At 55.1% G+C, this 12,489-nt stretch overlaps 7 non-coding genes across 7 annotated transcripts; all 7 read left to right on the top strand.

Moving 5' to 3' along the window:
• Positions 1–1,258: 1,258 nt before the first annotated feature.
• Positions 1,259–1,350, top strand: LOC132361262 (small nucleolar RNA SNORD116). Its single transcript, XR_009501568.1, has one exon. It is a non-coding gene; the product is annotated as a small nucleolar RNA SNORD116 (small nucleolar RNA).
• A 389-nt stretch (positions 1,351–1,739) lies between these two features.
• On the top strand, positions 1,740–1,831 carry LOC132361937 (small nucleolar RNA SNORD116). Its single transcript, XR_009502200.1, has one exon. It is a non-coding gene; the product is annotated as a small nucleolar RNA SNORD116 (small nucleolar RNA).
• A 2,425-nt stretch (positions 1,832–4,256) lies between these two features.
• Positions 4,257–4,348, top strand: LOC132361542 (small nucleolar RNA SNORD116). The gene has a single exon (XR_009501825.1). It is a non-coding gene; the product is annotated as a small nucleolar RNA SNORD116 (small nucleolar RNA).
• Positions 4,349–6,789: 2,441 nt separating this feature from the next.
• LOC132361260 (small nucleolar RNA SNORD116) lies at positions 6,790–6,881 on the top strand. The gene has a single exon (XR_009501565.1). It is a non-coding gene; the product is annotated as a small nucleolar RNA SNORD116 (small nucleolar RNA).
• Positions 6,882–7,270: 389 nt separating this feature from the next.
• On the top strand, positions 7,271–7,362 carry LOC132360883 (small nucleolar RNA SNORD116). The gene has a single exon (XR_009501203.1). It is a non-coding gene; the product is annotated as a small nucleolar RNA SNORD116 (small nucleolar RNA).
• Positions 7,363–9,787: 2,425 nt separating this feature from the next.
• LOC132361541 (small nucleolar RNA SNORD116) lies at positions 9,788–9,879 on the top strand. The gene has a single exon (XR_009501824.1). It is a non-coding gene; the product is annotated as a small nucleolar RNA SNORD116 (small nucleolar RNA).
• Positions 9,880–12,320: 2,441 nt separating this feature from the next.
• Positions 12,321–12,412, top strand: LOC132361259 (small nucleolar RNA SNORD116). The gene has a single exon (XR_009501564.1). It is a non-coding gene; the product is annotated as a small nucleolar RNA SNORD116 (small nucleolar RNA).
• The last annotated feature ends 77 nt before the right edge of the window (positions 12,413–12,489 follow it).

Genomic DNA, 12,489 nt, shown 5'->3' with positions numbered 1-12,489 from the left:
GTAACCGGCGAGCCTGGCCACAGGCTACAGAAGTCATACCGGTTCAAGTGTCTAGGCTGTTGTCTGAGTTCTGCCGTTGCATGGCTGTGGGTAACAAGTTGCTTGTAGAGGACCTGGGCCTCAGGGTTTCCCCAAAGTCACGCCACTGATGAGGCTGAAAGTACCAGACACCACTGCAAGTTACACAATTGCTGCAAGTGTTTGCCCCGCCACGTTGGGCGTCGGAATGATTCTGATGCCATTAGCTTTGTGCGTGGGCCAAGTGTTGGTGGCCAGTCTTGGCAGCAGGCCAGGAAGTATGGCTGCAGGTGAATCTCCATTGTTCAGTCCAGGAGTTTCTCTGGTGCGTTTTGTCACTGGTCCCTACAAGCGGCTTTTGTTGGAGGTCGTCCCATTTGGCCAAGGGCCGTTCCCTTGTGGAAGATCTCAGGGACCACATTTCCCCTTGAGGGTGAATCCATTGTGTGGAAGCGTATGCGCCAGGAGTGGTTTGGTTCCCCAGAGGGCAGTGGCTTTTACGCTGAGTAATCCCAGTTCCCCTGAGGGTGTCTCAGCAGTTCAGGATGACATCCTTATGCTGTGTCGGCGGGGAGGTGGCTCAGGCAGGAACGTTCAAGGCCCATACCGGGGGGATGATGGACGGCCGTGCTCTTTGTGCTGATGCCCGTGCGCTCTGAAGGCATCTGTGCCACGATGCATTCACGTTTGGCTGTGGACACACAGACATGATGGACTGCAAATGAAATGTTGAGGGGAGATATAGCGCACATCGGTGGGCGGTATCACCCTTTGCCTCTGTGCGCCCGTTCACTTTTCTCAAACATCCCTGTGTTCTGTCACCCTGAGGCATGTGGTGGAGTGCCAGGGAACAAACACCTGCAGCAGCATTGGGCCCTCTGTATAGTCCATGATACCTGGCGAAGTGAGGAGAGTGCGGCAAGGTGAGGCAAGTCAAGGCAAAAGAGTCTCAGAGTGGTTTTGGCGTGAAGTCCTTGAGGCTCCTCGTAGGAACCTTGTGGTGGTGAGTGGAACTTCTTTGCAGAAACCTAGATGTTTGGCCACGGGGACTTGTGCACTGAGACTACACCCTCACCTTCTTGGCTCTTGCAGGGGAACCCCAGATCTGATGCCATGATCCTTAGCTCCATTTGCAGCCCCGTGGGTCGCCTCTGGCCACTCCTGACTGCTGACATGATTGAGATCGGTAGCTGCCCCGTGGTGGAGCCTGCGACTTTGAACGTGCAGCCTTTGAGCAGGTGGATTGATGATGACTCCCATAAATGCACTGCTTGGAACTCTGAACAAATGAATGGGTCTCAGGTTTCTCCGCGGTCATGTCACTGACGGGCCTGGGGGCGAAAATACAAGGCGCCAGGGCAAGTAACCCAGTTGCTGCAAGGGTTTGCCCTGCCAGTTTGGGCATTGGAATATCTCCAATGCCAATAGCTTTCTGTGTGATCCAAGGGCATCGCCTCTGGCTCGACAAGGTTCCTGGTAGAAACCTTGTGGGGGTAAACGGAACTTCTTTGAAGAAACCTAGAAGTTTGGCCACGGGGACTTGTGCCGCGAGACTACACCGTCACATTCTGGGCTCTTCCTGGGGCACCCGAGCTCCGATGCCCTGAGACGTGGGTGCACTTCCTGCCCCGTGGCTCGAGTCTGGCCGCTCCCTACTGCTGAGAGGATTGAGCTTGCTGACAGTCCGCGACTTTGCACGTCCAGCCTTTGAGCAGGAGCGTGGATCAGTGAGGACTCCCATAAATGCATTCCTTGGAAATCTAAACAAAATGAATGAGCAATACCTACCGTCTTCTCATCCTAACTGAGGTCCAGCACGTGGCTCCCAAAGGAAAATTAGGGAGAGGTCCATGTTGCATTTGCTACTGTGGGCGTGCGCAGCAACATTGTTCAAGTGGAGGGTGGCGGGCTTCTCGTGCAGAAAGAGCCATGTGGAAAGGAGCCTGGGATGTCCATCTACGTGGGAAGGCTAAGGACAACTTGACGTCTCTGGGCACCTGAGTCTAGCCAGAACTGCTATCCCCTGCCGCGGTCAGCGTGCGGGTGCGAAAGGAAGCGTGAGCCACTGGTACTCCTCTGGCTTGCCATTGAGATCTACAGGCCACCCTCAAGCTCAGGTCGTTGCCTTGTTCCCGCAAGGAAACAGAAGTCTCTGCGCTCAGGGTCAGAGAAGGAGTCCTGGCCAGGCCAGGCGTCTATGTCATGTTCAGCTTGGGAGGTGGGATATAGTTCAGGTTTGCCCTGATGATCAGGGGAAATCAAATGGGCCACTGTCCCCGGGATTTCGGCGACGTTGATGGCGCCTCCTTGGGTTGTGTCCTGCTTGTCTGCTGTGTGTGGAGAGTTTGGAAAGTGCCTTAGGCAAATCCAGGGGACATCAAGCTACTTAGGTGAGGGGTGGATTCGTTTGGATCCTGGTGGAGAGAGCAAGGCAAGGCGAGCGGGAAATACACGGGAGAGTGTTGGCTAAGCCCACAGGCTTACTGTTGGGTGGATAGATCGGTATGGGTGGATATGTCGGTGGACATAGGGTTCCCGGAACTCTTTTGGGATATCTTCAGGAGCATTTGGAGCCCCGTGTAGGGAAGGAATACAGGTGCACATTCGTGGACCATCCCAACCTTTTCCTCTCCTTTCTCAATGTGCTTCACGGCGGGTCCTTGTTCCAGCGAATGGTGCCTTCACGGCACAGTATGGTGTCTTCTCACTGGGACCGATTTGGAGCCGTTGGGATGTTTTGTCCCTGTGTGGCCTCATTGCCCCTATGTTGAGGATGTTAAGGTGTTCCTTAGGACAGCCCAGCGTCATTGCTATACCAGGTCGGCATAGCATTCCCTGAGGTTTGGAGCTCTTCCCGGAGGTCTTTGGGCCCAACCATGCAGAAAGAAGGGAGTCGGCCGCCAAGGCAACGCTACAGGTTTAAGGGCTGGAGTGAATGTGTGCTGCAGGGGTCATTTTGTCCTGCCACCTTCTGGTGCTGCGAGCCTGTGATCTCCAGCATGCATGGCTTCAAGCCAGAGAAGCCATGCCGGTTCAAGGGTCCAGGATGTTGGGTGCGTTCTCTCATTGCACGGCTGTGGGTGACACGTTGGTTCTGGAGGACCTGGGTCTCATGGTTTCTCCAAGGTCTTGTCCTTGAAGGGGAGAATGCGAATGTGCAAGGTGCTACGATAAGTTACCCAGTTGCTGCAAGTGTTTGGCCCGCCATTTTGGGCATTGGAATGGCTCCCTTGCCATTAGCTTTGGTTGCGGTCCTAGGGAAGTTCCTCTGGCTTGGCAGGAGACCAGGAAGTATGCCTGCTGGTGAGTCTCCCTTGATCAGTCCAGGGGTTCTTCAGGTGCCCTTTGTCACGGGTCCCTACGAGCCGCTTTTGATGGAGGTCGTCTTATTCAGCCAAGGGCCCTTCCCTTATGGAAGATCTCTCCCCTTGAGGGCGTGTCCACTGTGTTTAATCATAAGGGCCAAACGCGTGTTTGTTCCCATAGAGGGCACTTGCTCTTAGGCTGAGGGGGCACAGTTGTCCTGAGGGTGTCTCAGGGGATCAGGAAGACATCCTTTTGCTGTGATGGAGGGCAGATTGCTCAGGAGAGGAATTTCAGGGCCCGAGACCAGGGGGTTGTTGGTCGGTGGCACTCTTTGTCCTGATGGCCGCACGCTCTGAAGGCGCCAGTGCCACGATGCTTTCACGTTTGCCTGCGGACACACAGGCAAGATGGACAGTAAATGAAATGTTGAGGAGAGATAGAACACACAATGCTGGGTGGTATCGCCCTTTCCCTCGGTGCGCCTGTGCACCCTCCTCAAGCATGCGTGTGTTCTCTCACCCCGAGCCAGGTGGAATGCCAGGGAAGGAATGCCAGCAGCAGCCTGGGGCCATCCGTATAATCCCTGATACCCGTTGAAGTGAGGACGGTGTGGCAAGGCGAGGCCAGCCGAAGGAGTCTCAGAGGGGTGTTGGCGTGCATTCCTTGAGGATCCTGCTTTAACCCTTGTTGCGGTAAGCGACACTTCTTTGCTAAACCTAAAGGTTTGGCGATGGGAACGTGTGCACCGGGGCTACACCCTCACCTTCTGGTCTTTTCTCGGGGAACACGAGCTTTGATGCCCTGAGAACTGGCTGCATTTCCTGACCCGTGGCTCGGCTCTGGCCACTTCCGTACGCTGATATGATTCAGCTCGCTGGCCGTCCCATGGTGGAATCTGCAACTTTGCATGTCCACCATTTGAGCATGTGCTTGGATCGATGATGACTCCCACAAATGCATTCCTTGGAAATCTGAACAAAATGAGTGAGAAATCCCTACCGTCTCCTCGTTGGAACTGAGGTCCAGCACGTGGCTCCCAAAAGGAAAGTAGGGAGAGGTTCACGTTGCATTTGCGGCCGTGGGTGTCTACAGCCACGTTGTTCAAGTTGAGGGTTGTGGTCATCTCCTGGGGAGAAGAGCCATTGGGAAAGGAGCCTGGGATGCCAATCCAGGTGGGAAGGCTTGGGACAGCGTGCCGTCTCTGGGTTCCTTGGTCTAGCCAGGACTGCTGTCCCCTGCCACGGTTCAGCATGCAGGTAGGAGAGGAAGCGTGAGCCATTGCTCGTCCTGCCACCTGCACTTGAGTTCTACAGGCTGCCCCCACCTGCTGGTCATTGCCTTGTGGCCTCAAAGAAACAGAAGTCTGTAGGCTCAGGGTCAGAACAGGATTCCAGGCCTAGGGCAGGCTTCTTTGTCATGTTCTGCTTGGGAGACCAGATGCAGTTTAGGTTTCTCCTGCTGAGGGGAGAAATCAAATGGGCCACTGTTCCTGGGAGTTTGGCCAATCTGATGGCTCCTCCTCGGGTTGTGTCCTGCTTGTGTGTGCTGTGTGAAGGGGCTGGAAAATGCCTTAGTCAAACTTGGTCACGGCAAGCTTCTTTGGTGAGGGGTGGCTCTGGCATCTTGCCGTGACACGTTGGGATCCCGGTGGAGAGAGAGTAAGGCAAGGCGAGTGAAAGAGACACGTGAGATGGCTGGCTAAGCCCACAGGTTTACTGGTGGGTGGATAGATCGACGGTGGCCATGGGGTTCCCGGAACACATTTGGGATTCCCTCAGGAGCATCTGGAGGCACGTGTAGGGAGGGAATACGGGAGCACATTTGTGGACTGTCCCGCCTCTTTCCTCTCCCTGGTCGATTTGCTTCATGGCGGGTTCTTGTGCCAGCGAATGGTTGCCTTCATGGCACAGTATGGTGTCTCCTCATGGGGGCCGATTTGGAGGCCTTGGGGTGTTTTGTCCCTGTCTGACCACGTTCCCCCTGTGTTGAAGATGTGAAGGTGTTCCTGAGGACAGCCAGGCATCGATTCTATACCCAGCCCACATAGCGTTCCCTGAGGATTGGAGCTCTACCCGGAGGTCATTGGGTGCAACCGTGCAGAAACAAGGGAGTTGGCTGCCAAGGAAAAGCTGCAGGTTTAAGGGCAGGAGAGGATGTGTGGTGTGGGTGTCATTTTTCCTGCCACCCGCTGGTGCGTCGAGACTGTGGTAACCGGCGAGCCTGGCCACAGGCTACAGAAGTCATACCGGTTCAAGTGTCTAGGCTGTTGTCTGAGTTCTGCCGTTGCATGGCTGTGGGTAACAAGTTGCTTGTAGAGGACCTGGGCCTCAGGGTTTCCCCAAAGTCACGCCACTGATGAGGGTGAAAGTACCAGACACCACTGCAAGTTATACAATTGCTGCAAGTGTTTGCCCCGCCACGTTGGGCGTCGGAATGATTCTGATGCCATTAGCTTTGTGCGTGGGCCAAGTGTTGGTGGCCAGTCTTGGCAGCAGGCCAGGAAGTATGGCTGCAGGTGAATCTCCATTGTTCAGTCCAGGAGTTTCTCTGGTGCGTTTTGTCACTGGTCCCTACAAGCGGCTTTTGTTGGAGGTCGTCCCATTTGGCCAAGGGCCGTTCCCTTGTGGAAGATCTCAGGGACCACATTTCCCCTTGAGGGTGAATCCATTGTGTGGAAGCGTATGCGCCAGGAGTGGTTTGGTTCCCCAGAGGGCAGTGGCTTTTACGCTGAGTAATCCCAGTTCCCCTGAGGGTGTCTCAGCAGTTCAGGATGACATCCTTATGCTGTGTCGGCGGGGAGGTGGCTCAGGCAGGAACGTTCAAGGCCCATACCGGGGGGATGATGGACGGCCGTGCTCTTTGTGCTGATGCCCGTGCGCTCTGAAGGCATCTGTGCCACGATGCATTCACGTTTGGCTGTGGACACACAGACATGATGGACTGCAAATGAAATGTTGAGGGGAGATATAGCGCACATCGGTGGGCGGTATCACCCTTTGCCTCTGTGCGCCCGTTCACTTTTCTCAAACATCCCTGTGTTCTGTCACCCTGAGGCATGTGGTGGAGTGCCAGGGAACAAACACCTGCAGCAGCATTGGGCCCTCTGTATAGTCCATGATACCTGGCGAAGTGAGGAGAGTGCGGCAAGGTGAGGCAAGTCAAGGCAAAAGAGTCTCAGAGTGGTTTTGGCGTGAAGTCCTTGAGGCTCCTCGTAGGAACCTTGTGGTGGTGAGTGGAACTTCTTTGCAGAAACCTAGATGTTTGGCCACGGGGACTTGTGCACTGAGACTACACCCTCACCTTCTTGGCTCTTGCAGGGGAACCCCAGATCTGATGCCATGATCCTTAGCTCCATTTGCAGCCCCGTGGGTCGCCTCTGGCCACTCCTGACTGCTGACATGATTGAGATCGGTGGCTGCCCCGCGGTGGAGCCTGCGACTTTGAACGTGCAGCCTTTGAGCAGGTGGATTGATGATGACTCCCATAAATGCACTGCTTGGAACTCTGAACAAATGAATGGGTCTCAGGTTTCTCCGCGGTCATGTCACTGACGGGCCTGGGGGCGAAAATACAAGGCGCCAGGGCAAGTAAGCCAGTTGCTGCAAGGGTTTGCCCTGCCAGTTTGGGCATTGGAATATCTCCAATGCCAATAGCTTTCTGTGTGATCCAAGGGCATCGCCTCTGGCTCGACAAGGTTCCTGGTAGAAACCTTGTGGGGGTAAACGGAACTTCTTTGAAGAAACCTAGAAGTTTGGCCACGGGGACTTGTGCCGCGAGACTACACCGTCACATTCTGGGCTCTTCCTGGGGCACCCGAGCTCCGATGCCCTGAGACGTGGGTGCACTTCCTGCCCCGTGGCTCGAGTCTGGCCGCTCCCTACTGCTGAGAGGATTGAGCTTGCTGACAGTCCGCGACTTTGCACGTCCAGCCTTTGAGCAGGAGCGTGGATCAGTGATGACTCCCATAAATGCATTCCTTGGAAATCTAAACAGAATGAATGAGCAATACCTACCGTCTTCTCATCCTAACTGAGGTCCAGCACGTGGCTCCCAAAGGAAAATTAGGGAGAGGTCCATGTTGCATTTGCTACTGTGGGCGTGCGCAGCAACATTGTTCAAGTGGAGGGTGGCGGGCTTCTCGTGCAGAAAGAGCCATGTGGAAAGGAGCCTGGGATGTCCATCTACGTGGGAAGGCTAAGGACAACTTGACGTCTCTGGGCACCTGAGTCTAGCCAGAACTGCTATCCCCTGCCGCGGTCAGCGTGCGGGTGCGAAAGGAAGCGTGAGCCACTGGTACTCCTCTGGCTTGCCATTGAGATCTACAGGCCACCCTCAAGCTCAGGTCGTTGCCTTGTTCCCGCAAGGAAACAGAAGTCTCTGCGCTCAGGGTCAGAGAAGGAGTCCTGGCCAGGCCAGGCGTCTATGTCATGTTCAGCTTGGGAGGTGGGATATAGTTCAGGTTTGCCCTGATGGTCAGGGGAAATCAAATGGGCCACTGTCCCCGGGATTTCGGCGACGTTGATGGCGCCTCCTTGGGTTGTGTCCTGCTTGTCTGCTGTGTGTGGAGAGTTTGGAAAGTGCCTTAGGCAAATCCAGGGGACATCAAGCTACTTAGGTGAGGGGTGGATTCGTTTGGATCCTGGTGGAGAGAGCAAGGCAAGGCGAGCGGGAAATACACGGGAGAGTGTTGGCTAAGCCCACAGGCTTACTGTTGGGTGGATAGATCGGTATGGGTGGATATGTCGGTGGACATAGGGTTCCCGGAACTCTTTTGGGATATCTTCAGGAGCATTTGGAGCCCCGTGTAGGGAAGGAATACAGGTGCACATTCGTGGACCATCCCAACCTTTTCCTCTCCTTTCTCAATGTGCTTCACGGCGGGTCCTTGTTCCAGCGAATGGTGCCTTCACGGCACAGTATGGTGTCTTCTCACTGGGACCGATTTGGAGCCGTTGGGATGTTTTGTCCCTGTGTGGCCTCATTGCCCCTATGTTGAGGATGTTAAGGTGTTCCTTAGGACAGCCCAGCGTCATTGCTATACCAGGTCGGCATAGCATTCCCTGAGGTTTGGAGCTCTTCCCGGAGGTCTTTGGGCCCAACCATGCAGAAAGAAGGGAGTCGGCCGCCAAGGCAACGCTACAGGTTTAAGGGCTGGAGTGAATGTGTGCTGCAGGGGTCATTTTGTCCTGCCACCTTCTGGTGCTGCGAGCCTGTGATCTCCAGCATGCATGGCTTCAAGCCAGAGAAGCCATGCCGGTTCAAGGGTCCAGGATGTTGGGTGCGTTCTCTCATTGCACGGCTGTGGGTGACACGTTGGTTCTGGAGGACCTGGGTCTCATGGTTTCTCCAAGGTCTTGTCCTTGAAGGGGAGAATGCGAATGTGCAAGGTGCTACGATAAGTTACCCAGTTGCTGCAAGTGTTTGGCCCGCCATTTTGGGCATTGGAATGGCTCCCTTGCCATTAGCTTTGGTTGCGGTCCTAGGGAAGTTCCTCTGGCTTGGCAGGAGACCAGGAAGTATGCCTGCTGGTGAGTCTCCCTTGATCAGTCCAGGGGTTCTTCAGGTGCCCTTTGTCACGGGTCCCTACGAGCCGCTTTTGATGGAGGTCGTCTTATTCAGCCAAGGGCCCTTCCCTTATGGAAGATCTCTCCCCTTGAGGGCGTGTCCACTGTGTTTAATCATAAGGGCCAAACGCGTGTTTGTTCCCATAGAGGGCACTTGCTCTTAGGCTGAGGGGGCACAGTTGTCCTGAGGGTGTCTCAGGGGATCAGGAAGACATCCTTTTGCTGTGATGGAGGGCAGATTGCTCAGGAGAGGAATTTCAGGGCCCGAGACCAGGGGGTTGTTGGTCGGTGGCACTCTTTGTCCTGATGGCCGCACGCTCTGAAGGCGCCAGTGCCACGATGCTTTCACGTTTGCCTGCGGACACACAGGCAAGATGGACAGTAAATGAAATGTTGAGGAGAGATAGAACACACAATGCTGGGTGGTATCGCCCTTTCCCTCGGTGCGCCTGTGCACCCTCCTCAAGCATGCATGTGTTCTCTCACCCCGAGCCAGGTGGAATGCCAGGGAAGGAATGCCAGCAGCAGCCTGGGGCCATCCGTATAATCCCTGATACCCGTTGAAGTGAGGACGGTGTGGCAAGGCCAGGCCAGCCGAAGGAGTCTCAGAGGGGTGTTGGCGTGCATTCCTTGAGGATCCTGCTTTAACCCTTGTTGCGGTAAGCGACACTTCTTTGCTAAACCTAAAGGTTTGGCGATGGGAACGTGTGCACCGGGGCTACACCCTCACCTTCTGGTCTTTTCTCGGGGAACACGAGCTTTGATGCCCTGAGAACTGGCTGCATTTCCTGACCCGTGGCTCGGCTCTGGCCACTTCCGTACGCTGATATGATTCAGCTCGCTGGCCGTCCCATGGTGGAATCTGCAACTTTGCATGTCCACCATTTGAGCATGTGCTTGGATCGATGATGACTCCCACAAATGCATTCCTTGGAAATCTGAACAAAATGAGTGAGAAATCCCTACCGTCTCCTCGTTGGAACTGAGGTCCAGCACGTGGCTCCCAAAAGGAAAGTAGGGAGAGGTTCACGTTGCATTTGCGGCCGTGGGTGTCTACAGCCACGTTGTTCAAGTTGAGGGTTGTGGTCATCTCCTGGGGAGAAGAGCCATTGGGAAAGGAGCCTGGGATGCCAATCCAGGTGGGAAGGCTTGGGACAGCGTGCCGTCTCTGGGTTCCTTGGTCTAGCCAGGACTGCTGTCCCCTGCCACGGTTCAGCATGCAGGTAGGAGAGGAAGCGTGAGCCATTGCTCGTCCTGCCACCTGCACTTGAGTTCTACAGGCTGCCCCCACCTGCTGGTCATTGCCTTGTGGCCTCAAAGAAACAGAAGTCTGTAGGCTCAGGGTCAGAACAGGATTCCAGGCCTAGGGCAGGCTTCTTTGTCATGTTCTGCTTGGGAGACCAGATGCAGTTTAGGTTTCTCCTGCTGAGGGGAGAAATCAAATGGGCCACTGTTCCTGGGAGTTTGGCCAATCTGATGGCTCCTCCTCGGGTTGTGTCCTGCTTGTGTGTGCTGTGTGAAGGGGCTGGAAAATGCCTTAGTCAAACTTGGTCACAGCAAGCTTCTTTGGTGAGGGGTGGCTCTGGCATCTTGCCGTGACACGTTGGGATCCCGGTGGAGAGAGAGTAAGGCAAGGCGAGTGAAAGAGACACGTGAGATGGCTGGCTAAGCCCACAGGTTTACTGGTGGGTGGATAGATCGACGGTGGCCATGGGGTTCCTGGAACACATTTGGGATTCCCTCAGGAGCATCTGGAGGCACGTGTAGGGAGGGAATACGGGAGCACATTTGTGGACTGTCCCGCCTCTTTCCTCTCCCTGGTCGATTTGCTTCATGGCGGGTTCTTGTGCCAGCGAATGGTTGCCTTCATGGCACAGTATGGTGTCTCCTCATGGGGGCCGATTTGGAGGCCTTGGGGTGTTTTGTCCCTGTCTGACCACGTTCCCCCTGTGTTGAAGATGTGAAGGTGTTCCTGAGGACAGCCAGGCATCGATTCTATACCCAGCCCACATAGCGTTCCCTAAGGATTGGAGCTCTACCCGGAGGTCATTGGGTGCAACCGTGCAGAAACAAGGGAGTTGGCTGCCAAGGAAAAGCTGCAGGTTTAAGGGCAGGAGAGGATGTGTGGTGTGGGTGTCATTTTTCCTGCCACCCTCTGGTACGTCGAGACTGTGGTAACCGGCGAGCCTGGCCACAGGCTACAGAAGTCATACCGGTTCAAGTGTCTAGGCTGTTGTCTGAGTTCTGTCGTTGCATGGCTGTGGGTAACAAGTTGCTTGTAGAGGACCTGGGCCTCAGGGTTTCCCCAATGTCACGCCACTGATGAGGGTGAAAGTACCAGACACCACTGCAAGTTACACAATTGCTGCAAGTGTTTGCCCCGCCACGTTGGGCGTCGGAATGATTCTGATGCCATTAGCTTTGTGCGTGGGCCAAGTGTTGGTGGCCAGTCTTGGCAGCAGGCCAGGAAGTATGGCTGCAGGTGAATCTCCATTGTTCAGTCCAGGAGTTTCTCTGGTGCGTTTTGTCACTGGTCCCTACAAGCGGCTTTTGTTGGAGGTCGTCCCATTTGGCCAAGGGCCGTTCCCTTGTGGAAGACCTCAGGGACCACATTTCCCCTTGAGGGTGAATCCATTGTGTGGAAGCGTATGCGCCAGGAGTGGTTTGGTTCCCCAGAGGGCAGTGGCTTTTACGCTGAGTAATCCCAGTTCCCCTGAGGGTGTCTCAGCAGTTCAGGATGACATCCTTATGCTGTGTCGGCGGGGAGGTGGCTCAGGCAGGAACGTTCAAGGCCCATACCGGGGGGATGATGGACGGCCGTGCTCTTTGTGCTGATGCCCGTGCGCTCTGAAGGCATCTGTGCCACGATGCATTCACGTTTGGCTGTGGACACACAGACATGATGGACTGCAAATGAAATGTTGAGGGGAGATATAGCGCACATCGGTGGGCGGTATCACCCTTTGCCTCTGTGCGCCCGTTCACTTTTCTCAAACATCCCTGTGTTCTGTCACCCTGAGGCATGTGGTGGAGTGCCAGGGAACAAACACCTGCAGCAGCATTGGGCCCTCTGTATAGTCCATGATACCTGGCGAAGTGCGGAGAGTGTGGCAAGGTGAGGCAAGTCAAGGCAAAAGAGTCTCAGCGTGGTTTTGGCGTGAAGTCCTTGAGGATCCTCGTAGGAACCTTGTGGTGGTGAGTGGAACTTCTTTGCAGAAACCTAGATGTTTGGCCACGGGGACTTGTGCACTGAGACTACACCCTCACCTTCTTGGCTCTTGCAGGGGAACCCCAGATCTGATGCCATGATCCTTAGCTCCATTTGCAGCCCCGTGGGTCGCCTCTGGCCACTCCTGACTGCTGACATGATTGAGATCGGTGGCTGCCCCGCGGTGGAGCCTGCGACTTTGAACGTGCAGCCTTTGAGCAGGTGGATTGATGATGACTCCCATAAATGCACTGCTTGGAACTCTGAACAAATGAATGGGTCTCAGGTTTCTCCGCGGTCATGTCACTGACGGGCCTGGGGGCGAAAATACAAGGCGCCAGGGCAAGTAACCCAGTTGCTGCAAGGGTTTGCCCTGCCAGTTTGGGCATTGGA

This window comes from Balaenoptera ricei, chromosome 2, assembly GCF_028023285.1.
Source record: "Balaenoptera ricei isolate mBalRic1 chromosome 2, mBalRic1.hap2, whole genome shotgun sequence".
NCBI lineage: Eukaryota > Metazoa > Chordata > Mammalia > Artiodactyla > Balaenopteridae > Balaenoptera > Balaenoptera ricei.
The sequence above is the reverse complement of the archived record's forward strand: the minus strand, read 5'-3'. Positions and strand labels throughout refer to the sequence as shown.